Source organism: Parasteatoda tepidariorum, chromosome 12 (genome assembly GCF_982258835.1).
Source record: "Parasteatoda tepidariorum strain Cologne lab strain chromosome 12, Ptep-v5.0, whole genome shotgun sequence".
NCBI classification, from domain to species: Eukaryota; Metazoa; Arthropoda; class Arachnida; order Araneae; family Theridiidae; genus Parasteatoda; species Parasteatoda tepidariorum.
The window spans coordinates 58,719,651-58,734,473 of record NC_141766.1 but is presented as its reverse complement, the minus strand read 5'-3'; the positions used below and the strand labels follow the sequence as shown (position 1 = coordinate 58,734,473).

The 14,823-nt window shown below is 31.3% G+C and overlaps 1 protein-coding gene across 2 annotated transcripts in view; it reads right to left on the bottom strand.

Moving 5' to 3' along the window:
• The window catches only part of LOC107451254 (cyclin-dependent kinase 8), a 120,209-nt gene extending 106,135 nt beyond the window's left edge, over positions 1-14,074 (bottom strand). Inside the window, exon 1 of one of the 2 annotated variants that reach the window (XM_087156039.1) lies at positions 9,494-14,074. The gene's annotated coding sequence lies outside the window, so the exon portion shown is untranslated. The remainder of the gene's footprint in view (positions 1-9,493) is intronic. The other variant, XM_087156038.1, reaches the window with a different exon arrangement.
• Positions 14,075-14,823: the final 749 nt, after the last annotated feature.

Here is a 14,823-nt window from a genome sequence, read left to right as displayed (position 1 = left end):
AGGCATTCATTCCAAACTATTCAAGTTGAGCTGAGACTCAATTCAGGTGATTTTGTTCCCTTTGAAAGAGGTAAAGTGATTATAGTACTACATTTTCGTCTTAGGCAAATACTATAAATAGTATATCACAATTATTGTATCCTCATTTAATGATATAGCCATCAAGATGAATGCACCATATGTTTGCTGCACTAAAAAGTTTGAAGACCATTATGCGAGTGCGAGTCAAATTGGCTCGGGATTAGCCGATTATAAAGGGGCTAATTTCCAAAAGGGTTATGGAATCGGAGGGATATTCCGTCGATTATTTAGAGCGGCATTACCTTTTTTAGTAAAAGGAGGTAAAACTGTTGCAAAAGAAGCATTAATAACAGGCAGTCGTGTCGCGTCGGATGTATTGTCAGGAGAAAATTTTAAAGAAGCACTAAAAACAAGAAGTAAAGAAAGCGGAAAGAATTTAACACAAAAAGCCCTCGATAAAGTACAGTCAATGGTGGGGAAAGGGGGATATAAAAGAAAGCGTAAGAAAAAGAAAACAATCATTTCTTCCAAAGCACGTAAAGTGAGTGGACGCGATATATTCGACCCGTAATAATGACATTTCTATTGAAAGATTCCCCCGAATGCGTGAAGTCGGAATTGGAACTTTTTAATTTACCCGGAACTCAAACAGTTATTCAAGATGGGCAGTGGATTACAATTTCATCCACTTTCTAATGTTTTCGATAACGCACCCTGTGGAGTTTCACATTTCTGGAAGTGGAGAAGACTATATAGATCTCAGTCAAACACAACTATATGTGAAGCAAAAATAGTTAAAACTGACAATTCAGCTATCAGTAAAGATGATACTATAGGACAGGGTTTAAGCTGAGTCTAAAAATTCATTCGCAAAAAAGCGAAAATCTGAAAAAAAGTTTTAGCAAAATGCTAAAATGCCATTTAGGGCTCATAAAATTACTTTATATCAAACAAGTACTGTAAGTTATCTGACAAAGATAGCTTAATGTACAAGAATATCAAAAGATACCTATAACAAAAAAAAAAACACATTTATTATTTATCAAAACATTTTGGTTTATAATTAACAATCTTCCTTTCTTTCATGTTTGCCCATTTTACAAATGCTTCTTGAAAGTTAAATGCACTTTCAGGGCCCTAAATATTAATCATTAACAAATATATATATCATATATTCTAGCCATTTTGTTGATCGCTATGCTTCATCTCGTTTGATCACGTTTTTTTCGTGAACGCTAGCGTCATGGTTCTTCTTGCGAAAGATATTTAAATTTTTTCTCCTTCTTGTTTGATCAAGTTTTTTTCATGGATGTTAGCGTCATGGTTTTTCGCGGAAGCCTTTTTTTTAATGGAATTTAGTAAAATCCTTTAGCAAAAATGCTAAAATGCTTCGTTGAATTTTAGCATTTTTGAGGGGTCTTTTCGCATTTTGCGAAAAAAGCTACCGTAGCGGAAACCTGCTATAGGACCTGTGAATTTATTTCTTCATTCTTTATTTTCTCAAGTAGATGTATCCTTAAATGATCGCGTGGTTTCTAATTCAATAATACCTACCCTTATCGAGCGTATATTGAGACGCTCTTAAACCATGGATATGATAGCAAAACTTTCTCAATTAACAGCTGAATTATTTTACAAGATAATTGAAGATGGACTCAAGAAAAGAACTGAATTTTTTAAAGAAAGTGCTACAGTAGAAATGATTGGCTGTATTCATTCAGATTTATTTTATCAAGATCGTCTCTTACTTAATTTAGTGGATTTGAAAATAAATTAATACGAAGCAAGCCCTGAATTTTGTTTACAAGGATCTGAAGGTTTTAAAGTTGTATTAGATCATGTTTCCTTATTCATTCGAAAAGTTCGTGTTAACCCCGGAGTTATTCTTGGTCATGCTAAAGCACTGGAGAAAACAAGTGCAAAATATCCTATTAATAGAGTTCTTTGCAAAGTGTATTCGATTCCTAAAGGAAGCATGTTCTTTCATTCAAGATAACATATTTTCAGGACAAATGCCAAAAAAAATTATTGTAGGATGTGTAGAAAATGACGCTTTTCATGGAACATTTGCAAAATCTCCCTACGAATTTAAACATTTCAATTTAAATTTTATCGGAGTGTATGTAGACGGACAACCCGTACCACACAATCCTTTGGAACTTGATTTTTCTCAAAATCAATATATACGTGCCTATCAAACTCTATTTGTTGGAACAGATCGAATGGGTCAAGACAGAGGAATATTTATTTCCAGAGAAGAATATAAGAACTCTAATACATTATTCGGATTTAATCTTTCACCGGATTTATGTTCAGGAGAACATTTAAATTTAATAAAGCACAGTAATTTACGATTAGAACTAAAGTTCAGCAAACCATTAGAACACACAGTATGTGTCATAATTTTCGCTGAGTTTGAAAACTTAATTGAAGTAAACAAATCAAGAAATATTTTGTACGATTTCGGAAACTAAAGAATGGATGGATTACAACTATTTCATATTTTATCTAAAGAAAAGACAACGTCCCCTTATTTTCGAGGGGTCTATTCTATAGACACCCTGCCGGTTTTACAAGAAAATTCATGTGCAATAATGAACACTGACGAATCCTCACAGCCCGGAACTCACTGGCTTGGTATATTTATCAATGAGAAGAAAGAGTTAGAATTATATGACTCGTATGGTAGACCACCCAGCTTTTACGGCATGAATACATCTCACTACTCAACTGTACAATGGAATTCTAAAATATTTCAATCACCTACTTCAAATGTGTGTGGTCAATATTGTATTTATTTTCTACTGAAACGCTGTCAAGGTTATTCTATGTTTCATATTTTAAATCAATTGTATGTTAATGATTTTCGAGTGTATCAATTTGTAAAGAAAAGATACGGTGTAAGATTTGTGTTTAGAAAATAAAAATAAAATAAAAAAAATTATAAAATTTAAAAATTGTGTATGTTTTTGTATTGTTTCATTTTTATTTCTTTACTTTAGAAAAAAGTCTAAAATTTTTATTTGTATTAAAATTATTATTATCAAATTAGAATTTTTTTGAAAAAACTATTTTCGAAAAATTTATATTTAAAAAAAAATTGAAAATGATTACTTAAGAAGTTATATTCAAGAAAAAGAATATTTTGATTAAAATTTTTCATATACAAAGAAAAAAAAAAATTCGATAGGATATTATACCTAAGAAAAATTTTCTCGAAAAGATTTTGATAAAACCAAAATCTATAAATATTATTATTATTATTTCTTTTTTTAAAAATATTTTTATATTTTACTTAAGATTTTATTCTTTTTTCTAAATATAAAATTTTTATCTGAAAAGAAAACTTTGAAGATAATGACAAAGACAAAAAGTTTAACCCAATAAATATTTATTTTTTTAAAGTTTCAACCAGGCATTTCTGCGAGCATACATTACAGGTTTCTTAACAATTTTATTTTTACTATACAATTTTTTATTTACATCAAAATGTGCTGGTAATTGAGCATCATTTAATGTTTTCAAAAATACATTTCTCCCCACTGGAGCTGATTTTCTATTTCGTAAAAAGTCATTTATAAGATTTACTATATTACTTCCAGGAACAGCTTTATCTTCATGAATAATCTCCCCTTTATTGTTCCATAGGAGAGATTCATTATTTCTTAAAAATTGGTACATATCTTTAGCTTTTTCTTGAAATCGAGCTGGAACTACAGTTAGAATTTTATCCTCCAAGTCTTCTGTTTCTTTTTTGATATTTCAAGAGTCCTCTTCTGCAGACGCATCTACAGGATTCTCTACATTTGTAATATCCTGTTGTTTCGTTAGAGGTTCTGATTTATCGGGTTTCATAATTGAAAAATTAGTGTATTTCTGTAACACTTGCGAATACAGAGCTGCTTTATCATGATCAGCTAAATATTTGTTCTGTAGAATATTTTTCATTTGTTGATCCAACTCTGATAAGTGTTCTTGAATTTGGATCCTATCTTCTGGAACTAGCACGAATTTCTTACTGTGCTCCATGAATTAAAGAACTAATAACTGATATAGCAGCAGGTAATAAAATAGATAAAAATCCTTCTCCCTTTTGAATGAGAATTTTCTTTTTCTTATATAAGGGTGTTTTTTTGTTTGAAAGTTTTCGCAAATTTTCTTTAAACGGAGATAAACGACTTTTTTGAGTTTTTGTTAGGGGTATATTTCCACACAACACATTTAAGACACATTCACACAAAGTTTTTATCTCACTTTTTGAACACTTTTTCAGAAGATACTTAGAATTTTTAGTTTTAGAAATTAATTTTAAGAGCTGCAAAGTTTGTTTAGTACACACTGACATCTTGTAATCAAATGAATGATGCAGTTACTATTCGAGTGTATTTATCGTTACTCCAAAAATCTTACAAAAGTTTTCACTTTAGTGAGTGCGCATTTTTTAAAATTAGGAATGTGATAAGGACAAGAGTCTGAATTTGATACTAATTCATCAATTTTTGGGCAGCCAATATCTTCTAAATTTTCACATTTTCTCCCGATTAAAAATTCCAAAAATTTTTTTTTCTCTAATCCTTTAACATAAATATGTGTGAACATATTTGATAAAAAGTTCAAAACTGTGCGTAGTTGATAATATGGCAGTTCTCCTTCATTCCATTCTATTAAATGTATATGTTTTGTTACCCATTTATATTGAAATTTCTGATGACGAGTAAGTTCTTCGAAAGAACATGGCGGAAGAAAATGAAAGTTTCCGATGATAGAATTACTATTTACGGCCTGGAAGGCAAGTTCTTTTACGATATATTTCCCTGAAGATTGTTGATATCCTTCGAAATCTATTACGATGGTAGACATGTTGCTTCTTAAGAATCATTTACTTAAATGAAGTTAGCGGGGTTGATATACATAAAAAGTGTCTCCGGGAAACATACCCGTGCGCACGCGCATAGATTCATCAGTTTCCGATTTTAAATCTATAAGTAAATAACCGTATGGTTTTGAAGTAGCATCTTCAAAACATTCCTGAAAAAACTTTACTTTTCGAGGATATAATTGGCGACCTATATGTGTAATTTGTGATTGATCTCTTCGATTTTTGAACAACACAAGATAATGAGCATTTAGGGATATTTCTCTAATTTCCTTCCCTTTGTGAAAAATGTTTTGTACCACAAATATTATACTTAAATTTTTATGATGGGAAAATTTAGTAAATAATTTAGTTAATTGTGGGTCATTTCCTAATTCACTCATCAGATCATCAATGATAATCAATGCATTTGAATATTGATTTAAATTTGATGGTATACCATCATGGAAGGTAACATTTCGAATTTCATCATATAATTTTTGATAAATACCATAACACCAAACTATTTCTTTCGGGAAGGGTTTAATCATTTTATTTTCTATTAGTTTTTTAATATAATGTGTTTTACCGCTTCCTGATGGACCTGAGACGATCATCGAGAAAGCGTGGCCTAATTTAAGAACATCTATCACAAAACTAATTCTTTTCACTTATAACAAAACTATTTATGTGAGAATATTATAATACTGAATGTTTAAATAAATAATTGTAATAAACTTTTAATAAAAAAAATAGTAATAAATTATAATTTGTTTTTCAGTAATTCATTTATTTGCATGATCTAAAATTGAAAAATTATTGTTTGATTTTTTTAAGTATTTACTCGATAATAATCATTATTCTCTCCCTCGTTGCTAACTTTAAAGCATGGAAACATGTTTTTACAAGATAAAATTGTTTGTGTGTGGTAAAAGTGTATAGATGATTCACAATTGATTGAGATCCCCACAGCAGGTATACCAAGCTATAACGTGTTGGTAAAGATCCTTACATGGTGGTCTTCTTAAAGGTATGACTATAGGAGAAAAACTAGTTCTTTGAATGAGGATAACGTGAAATACTATTTTTAAAAATATCATTTGTAATAAGCAATGACAGATTCCTTTCCAAACGTGTTTGAAAAATAAACTATTTACCTCAGTGAATACTCTTAGTGCGCATGATCGCCATACTTCATATAGTGATCATTTCCCGTTTGCTGTTAGTTGTAACACAATCGTGCTAGAAAGATGTCGACTTGTAACATATGTGGAAAATGTTGTAGTACCAACTCCACTCTAAAACGCCATATTTTGCAAATTCACGAAAAAAAACATTCTCATCAGTGCATAATTTGTGGAAAAAAATTTATTCGCATAAGTGACTTGAGACGTCATAGTGATTCTGTGCATTCTACTGAAAAAATTCATTGCGAATTTTGTAATACTTCTTTCACTCGTAAAGACAATCTGTTACACCATTTGAAAAATGGTAACTGCGAGAGAAAATTAGAAAAAGAACGATCAAAGAAAAGGAAAGCAAGCGGTAGTGATGGACCAAACAAGAAAAAATCCCTACAAGAGTTAGATGTTAACCAACTCAACGATGCTAATTTGAACAAGCCTTCAACATCTACTGCTGTGTTTGAACCTTCAATTCCTGAAAGGACAGATATTTTACAAAATGAAGTGCCCTTACCTAAAAAAGAAGCTAAAAGTGCCTTCAACAAAGCGTATAAAACCTTCGAGCTGTTGAATGAGGAGAATTCTTTAGGTATCAAAGAATTTCTTTTCCTGAAGAAAGATGAAACTATTGATATTTTTCGAATTGAACTTTCTGTCTACAAAGCTCTTAAAGTCAGCATATGGATGCACTGCATTTATTCAAAAGAGACTGATTCTGGGAAGAAGATTAAAAACGTTGAGTTCAAGACTCCCAATAATGAAGTGTTTCAAACGACAAACCTCGAGACTCTTTATAGCCATATGTCTGATAAAATTGTAAAAGAGAGTGAGTTACATAGTATATAGGTTTCATTAACAAAAAGTTTTGATTTTCCCATAAGTTGGAATAGAAACTCTCAGCAATTTCCATTTCCTCAAGCGAAAATACGTAAGAATTAAATTTCTCGTCACTATTCGCCCACAACTCCTCGGCCATCCTTTTTGGTTCTTTTAAACCTTTTCCAACAAGAAGGTTACAAATTGACTTTTTCAACTCTGTTTTTAAATGTGCTTGACCGAGGCTATTGTCTAAAGAAGGAGGTAATTCCTTTTCTATTGGACCTTCATGATAGTTTTTAAATGCATCTAAAAGATTCATGCATCGAAATACATGATCTAATACACTGGCTGCTATATCATTATAACATTTAAGCATTTCATCCCATTGAGCACGAGATATTGAAATTTCTTTAAAAAACACTTTTTTATCAAGTCCATATTCAATACGCTTGAAACAAAAATCATTAAAATTCTCACTTGTAATTTGAATTTGATTTTCTGGCGGTAGCAGTCCATGAGGTAATTCTTGCTTCGAGTCTGGAACCTTTTTTATTCCCATTATGTACTCAATCCACCATGGACGTAAGGTGATTCCATTCTTAGTCGGGTAGTAGAATTTTCCATGTTTCTTGTACTGTCTAATATGAACTGTAGCATTGCCTTGAAAAGTAGTTGCAATCACAAAAAAATCATTTCCTATTGGAAATACCCCTTCTGGAACATGATCCTCAGAAAACTTTCCATTGCTCTAAAAAAATACAATAAAATGTAATTAGTTTACAAAATTAACATTAAAATATAGTCAACCATATGTAAAAAAAAAAAAAATGTACTGAATATTGTTACTTACATTTGAAACTCCAGTTCTTGGCTTTTTGCTAATAATATGTGTAGATGAATCTTGGTTTAATTTTCTTTTTTCCATACTTAAATAAATTCAAACAGGATGGCTAAGTAAAATACTTTAAAATCTTAAATATCGATAAGCACGCTTTTTTGCACACCACGAGTAAGTACAGATACAACTTTTAACTTAAACTAAATTCCTTATCAATCAAGTTCCGTTGCCAACAATATAAACTGAAGAAGTAAACAACCAATCATAAAATCCATACCAATCATTTTACAAAAGTAAACACTAAAAGTGAAAGGAAGTGAAGAAATGTATCGTACGTCATGCGCTTAACAAGTAATGACTGTTTTTGTAAGAGCCTGCAGGATAAAACAAGATAATACTTGATCAGATAACGTCATCTTACAAAGGCGAAGCGTTGCCATTCAAAAAAATAAAAATAAAGATGTTGCCACAAAATTAATTAAAAATTCACGAGTTTAAACTATTTTAATTTAATATTTATGCGTTGCCATTTCAAAAACAAGAAAAAATGGAACTACGTTTTTATCCATAACCGTCTACGAGTTTAAAATTATTTTAAAACCGTAAGTTTCCCTTCGTTCTGTATGCGTCCATTGGATACTGGTTAGCGTGCCTGACGAATCAGTATCCAATGGAAGCATTTTGTCCTGGAGGTCGCAGGTTCAAATCCCAAGTCGGAAAAAATATATAATTTTATTGCCAAATATTATTTTTAAACATTTATTATTTTTAAATTATACATAATTATGATTTTGAAACCTAGATGGCGCCACCAATATCAAACATCAATAATGTGTAAAAATTAATAATTGTTTTAATCACTAGATGGAGCCACTAGTATGCAATAAATTCGTCTGGAAACCGAAACTGAGCCGCCTGCTTATTTTGTTAACAGATTGAGTGTTGCCATCCATAAATAACCAATCTAAATTAATGAGTGTTGCCATCGCAAAGAAATAATACTGAAATCAAAACTAAAACTTAAAATAATAAATTCAGGCGGGCAGAAATAAGTGATATACTGCTTTTTTTAAAAAACCGAAACTAAATTAGGTGTTGCCACCGGAAGTTAATAATTTTGGAAACCGAAACCAAAACTAAATTCAGTGTTGCCACCGGAAGTTAATAATTTTGGAAACCGAAACCAAAACTAAAGCAGGAGGTGAACAACTCAACTCAACTCAGCAGCAGGAGGGGAAACAACTCAACTCAACTCGAGCACCGCCTGAGCCGCCTGTGCAGCCTTTATCGTGAAATCGGCTTTTTTTCCCTACTTTATATATATATATATATATATATATATATATATATATATATATATTTATATATTTATATATTTATATATATTTATATATATATATATATATATATATATATAAAACGGGAAAAAAGAAGAAAAAAACGACCACATCCATAGTTGTAAACTTTTATGGTACATATCTATTTCCAAATTAAATTTTTTTCTTCTTTTATTGAAGAGCTAACTTTTCAACACTTTTTGAAGTGGTGACAAAACTTAGAGAGAACTAGATGATTTAAACTTCCAATAAATTTTTAATTTGAAAGAAATACGCATATCGAATTTCTAAAATGAAAGATAAATTAAAGTTTTTTTCATTAGCCTAGAAAAACTTTAGCTACCACTGCTTTATTTTTTCAATGCCGTTGCAACCCTGATAATATATATAATCTGTAGCTTTATAAAAAAATTAGAAGAAATAAATATGCTATACTTACAAAAGTCATCAAATCTCCGGAATTATTCGAATTTGACAGATCAGCATCCAAATAAGTTCGACAGTTCTACATTCAATAAACTATGTTTCAATCATCCAAAAGGTTCCTTATCTATAATAGTCGCAAAATAATCCTAAAAATCTAAAACATGTTATATTAAAAAGAATAGCACAGCTGGTTAAAAATCATTAGTTTCGCAAGAGATCGAAAGCAAACTTGGAATAATTAAATGCTTTAAAATTTCGGACTTGTAGTTAAACCATTTCGCCCCAATTTGCGTCATCCGTCAGGCTGCAATCATCACTATAACAACTACTTTAAATACAAAATTCACCTTCAGCTTATTATTAAAATACTTTTAGGTAAAAAAAAAAAATTCTAAAAATTTTTATTCCACCTAAGTTGCTCGATGATTTATCTCAGTTGCTCCGCCTCTTGCAAGTTAAATCCACTTTAGAAAACTAAAAAATATGATACAGTAAAAGCTCCATAAAACGATTTCGATGTATTACTAAGATTACCCCACTATTAGAACGAATTTCCAAATCACCCTTAAAATCCTAATGTTAAAGATTACTATACTTCTATTACGATCATTTTGTTTTTAAAGAAATACATTTTGCCGCTGTTTCAGTGAATAATGCTTTACAAAAAAAGCTAAAATAGGATAAGTTATTTATTTTTAGTATATCAATGCAGAAGAGCCAAAAACGAATATCATTTTATTTTTACAATTTAAATCTGTTATTTTTATAAATGTATGAGCAACCACAAGCTAAGTTACATTCCTCATAATAAAAAGCAAGTTCTATTTTTAGAAGACGCACTTCAAGAAATGTGCCTTCTTATCACCACATATCTACCATATTTCTTTATTTTCCTTCTAAACTAATTACAACTAAAATAAAAATTCACCGTTATCAAGGGCGTCAAAAGGCATTGCCTTCATTTCATTTTCTTCTTGCAAAAACGTGCTTTGAACGTGCTTTTATTCAAACGAATGTTTGAATAAAACATTTTATTCAAACATTCTTGTTGTAGACATTTCGAGTTGTTATGAAGTGCAGAGTCAATTCAGTGTACAAACTCTATGAAAACCAGTCTACTCTAACTAAATTGAATTAAAAAAAAGTGCACACAATAGATAAAAAAAAAAGAGGTTAACATGTCGAGTACACTATTAAGTCATTTTTATTCCCATTTTAATATTAGATACGTGTATTTGATCATTAACGACAATGTCATCTTCTATTATAAAGTGTCATTATAATGAACTTTTGCTGTATTTCTAAATTTTAGAAGGGTGACCTTTTAGAAGGCACATATTTGCTATTGAGATATAAAATTACCAAAAAATAAATAAATAAAATTAATATTAATAAATAAAAAAAAACACTACTCAGGTTTCTGTCCCGTTGAAGTTCATAAGTTAAAGCTTGTTTCGAAAATAGAAAAAATAAGGTATCGCACTCTTAAGTGACATACCTCAAACTTAAGTAATGTACTAATTAGACACCTCAAAATCATTTGATGAATGCGATTTTGAGTATTAAAGGGTCCAAGTATGCTTCGCCATTGAATAGATTTCAAACCTCTAAAAGTTTTGAACATCAAAAATAAATTTTAGAATCGTTTCACCATCAATCGTCCTATGAAAAAGGCTTATTGTGAAATTCTGCAAGAAGACTTTAGACATTTTTTTCTCTTCAATATAGAAATTTATTTTGATAGTAATATTATAACAAAAAACACACTTAAAAAGTTTCGAAAGATTTTTTTTTTTTGTAGGCTGATGAATACAACCACAAAAGAGTAAAAGTATTGAATTAAATATTCATTAAGGGTGTTTATGCGAAGTTTAAGAGATATTTCCTGAGGTAAAGAACTAATACCAAAATATTTAAAACAAATCAAATTATTTAAAAAAAATTTCTTTCGAAATTATGAGCACGAACACTTGTCAAGCTGACGTATGTTCAAATTATTTATATACCAGTAAGTACAATTATACAGTATTACGTACAAATAATATAGTGGACATTTCTTTTAATTTTAAAGTTAGAATCATACAGAATCTTCGCAAATGGAAAAATATTTTCTGAACCCATATTCCATAGTAGAAGGTATTGATTGCAGGGATGAGAGTAGTCAGAAAGTAAAAAAGAGGAAATCCAAAAAACAAAAAAAAAAAGAAAGGAAAAAAAAAGAAGAAAAAAATTATATATATGTATATATATAAACAAAAATTTGACAAAAAAGTGCGATTTTTAAACTTGTAAACCATGTGAATATAAATCCCGATATGAGACTTTTAAATCACGTAAATATGAAACTCTACATCGAATTTAAAAAATGCGAAAATAGAAATCATGATTTTTTAATTTTTTGATCACGATGCATAATTTTTAAATCGCGCGATATTACAACCACAAAAACGAATCACGATATTGGATTTTAAGCTCACGTGAATACGAATTGCTACATAGGGCTTTAAAAGCTCGTAAATACAAATCGCGATATTGATTTTTTAAATCTCGTAAGTAAGAATGGCACTGTACAATATTTAAATCGCCTGAATAAGAATCGCAAAGTTCAACTTTTAAATCAGGTAAATACGAAAATCGAGATTTGATAATAAAATCGAGATTTTAAAAATGCATAAATCATCATCCTACAACGCCCAGTGCACATTCCAGTGTCTTCCCCAGACAACAGCATTGCAGGCAACGAGGTGGTTATAAGTAAAAAGGAAGAAAAAAAAACATTAAAAATAAAGATTAAAAAAAGGTGAGAAAGGAAAGAACAAATAACGTATCAGTTACATATTAGAAAAAAAATATTTAAAAAATATGAGGAAACGTTAGAGCTTAAATAATAACAGAAGAAAGTTTTGTACTGCCTGATACTTTGGAAGTGTTACTGGGCCTCCCTACCTCCAACGAGGTGGGACATCATCATCCTACAACGCCCAGTGCACATTCCAGTGTCTTCCCCAGACAACAGCATTGCAGGCAACGAGGTGGTTATTAGTAAAAAGGAAGGAAGAAAAACATTAAAAATTAAGATTAAAAAAAGGTGAGAAAGGAAAGAACAAATAACGTATCAGTTACATATTAGAAAAAAAATATTTAAAAATTATGAGGAAACGTTAGAGCTTAAATAATAACAGAAGAGAGTTTTGTACTGCCTGATACTTTGGAAGTGTTACTGGGCCTCCCTACCTCCAACGAGGTGGGACATCATCATCCTACAACGCCCAGTGCACATTCCAGTGTCTTCCCCAGACAACAGCATTGCAGGCAACGAGGTGGTTATTAGTAAAAAGGAAGGAAGAAAAACATCAAAAATAAAGATTAAAAAAAGGTGAGAAAGGAAAGAACAAATAACGTATCAGTTATATATTAGAAAAAAAAATATTTAAAAAATATGAGGAAACGTTAGAGCTTAAATAATAACAGAAGAGAGTTTTGTACGCCTGATACTTGGAAAGTGTTACTGGGCCTCCCTACCTCCAACGAGGTGGGACATCATCATCCTACAACGCCCAGTGCACATTCCAGTGTCTTCCACAGACAACAGCATTGCAGGCAACGAGGTGGTTATTAGTAAAAAGGAAGGAAGAAAAACATTAAAAATAAAGATTAAAAAAAGGTGAGAGAGGAAAGAACAAATAACGTATCAGTTACATATTAGAAAAAAAATATTTAAAAAATATGAGGAAACGTTAGAGCTTAAATAATAACAGAAGAAAGTTTTGTACTGCCTGATACTTTGAAAGTGTTACTGGGCCTCCCTACCTCCAACGAGGTGGGACATCATCATCCTACAACGTCCAGTGCACATTCCAGTGTCTTCCCCAGACAACAGCATTGTAGGCAACGAGGTGGTTATTAGTAAAAACGAAGGAAGAAAAACATTAAAAATAAAGATTAAAAAAAGGTGAGAAAGGAAAGAACAAATAACGTATCAGTTACATATTAGAAAAAAAATATTTAAAAATTATGAGGAAACGTTAGAGCTTAAATAAACAGAAGAGAGTTTTGTACTGCCTGATACTTTGGAAGTGTTACTGGGCCTCCCTACCTCCAACGAGGTGGGACATCATCATCCTACAACGCCCAGTGCACATTCCAGTGTCTTCCCCAGACAACAGCATTGCAGGCAACGAGGTGGTTATTAGTAAAAAGGAAGGAAGAAAAACATTAAAAATAAAGATTAAAAAAAGGTGAGAAAGAAAAGAACAAATAACGTATCAGTTACATATTAGAAAAAAAATATTTAAAAAATATGAGGAAACGCTAGAGCTTAAATAATAACAGAAGAGAGTTTTGTACTGCCTGATACTTTGGAAGTGTTACTGGGCCTCCCTACCTCCAACGAGGTGGGACATCATCATCCTACAACGCCCAGTGCACATTCCAGTGTCTTCCACAGACAACAGCATTGCAGGCAACGAGGTGGTTATTAGTAAAAAGGAAGGAAGAAAAACATTAAAAATAAAGATTAAAAAAAGGTGAGAGAGGAAAGAACAAATAACGTATCAGTTACATATTAGAAAAAAAATATTTAAAAAATATGAGGAAACGTTAGAGCTTCAATAAACAGAAGAGAGTTTTGTACTGCCTGATACTTTGGAAGTGTTACTGGGCCTCCCTACCTCCAACGAGGTGGGACATCATCATCCTACAACGCCCAGTGCACATTCCAGTGTCTTCCCCAGACAACAGCATTGCAGGCAACGAGGTGGTTATTAGTAAAAAGGAAGGAAGAAAAACATTAAAAATAAAGATTAAAAAAAGGTGAGAAAGGAAAGAACAAATAACGTATCAGTTACATATTAGAAAAAAAATATTTAAAAAATATGAGGAAACGTTAGAGCTTAAATAATAACAGAAGAAAGTTTTGTACTGCCTGATACTTTGGAAGTGTTACTGGGCCTCCCTACCTCCAACGAGGTGGGACATCATCATCCTACAACGCCCAGTGCACATTCCAGTGTCTTCCCCAGACAACAGCATTGCAGGCAACGAGGTGGTTATTAGTAAAAAGGAAGGAAGAAAAACATTAAAAATTAAGATTAAAAAAAGGTGAGAAAGGAAAGAACAAATAACGTATCAGTTACATATTAGAAAAAAAATATTTAAAAATTATGAGGAAACGTTACAGCTTAAATAATAACAGAAGAGAGTTTTGTACTGCCTGATACTTTGGAAGTGTTACTGGGCCTCCCTACCTCCAACGAGGTGGGACATCATCATCCTACAACGCCCAGTGCACATTCCAGTGTCTTCCCCAGACAACAGCATTGCAGGCAACGAGGTGGTTATTAG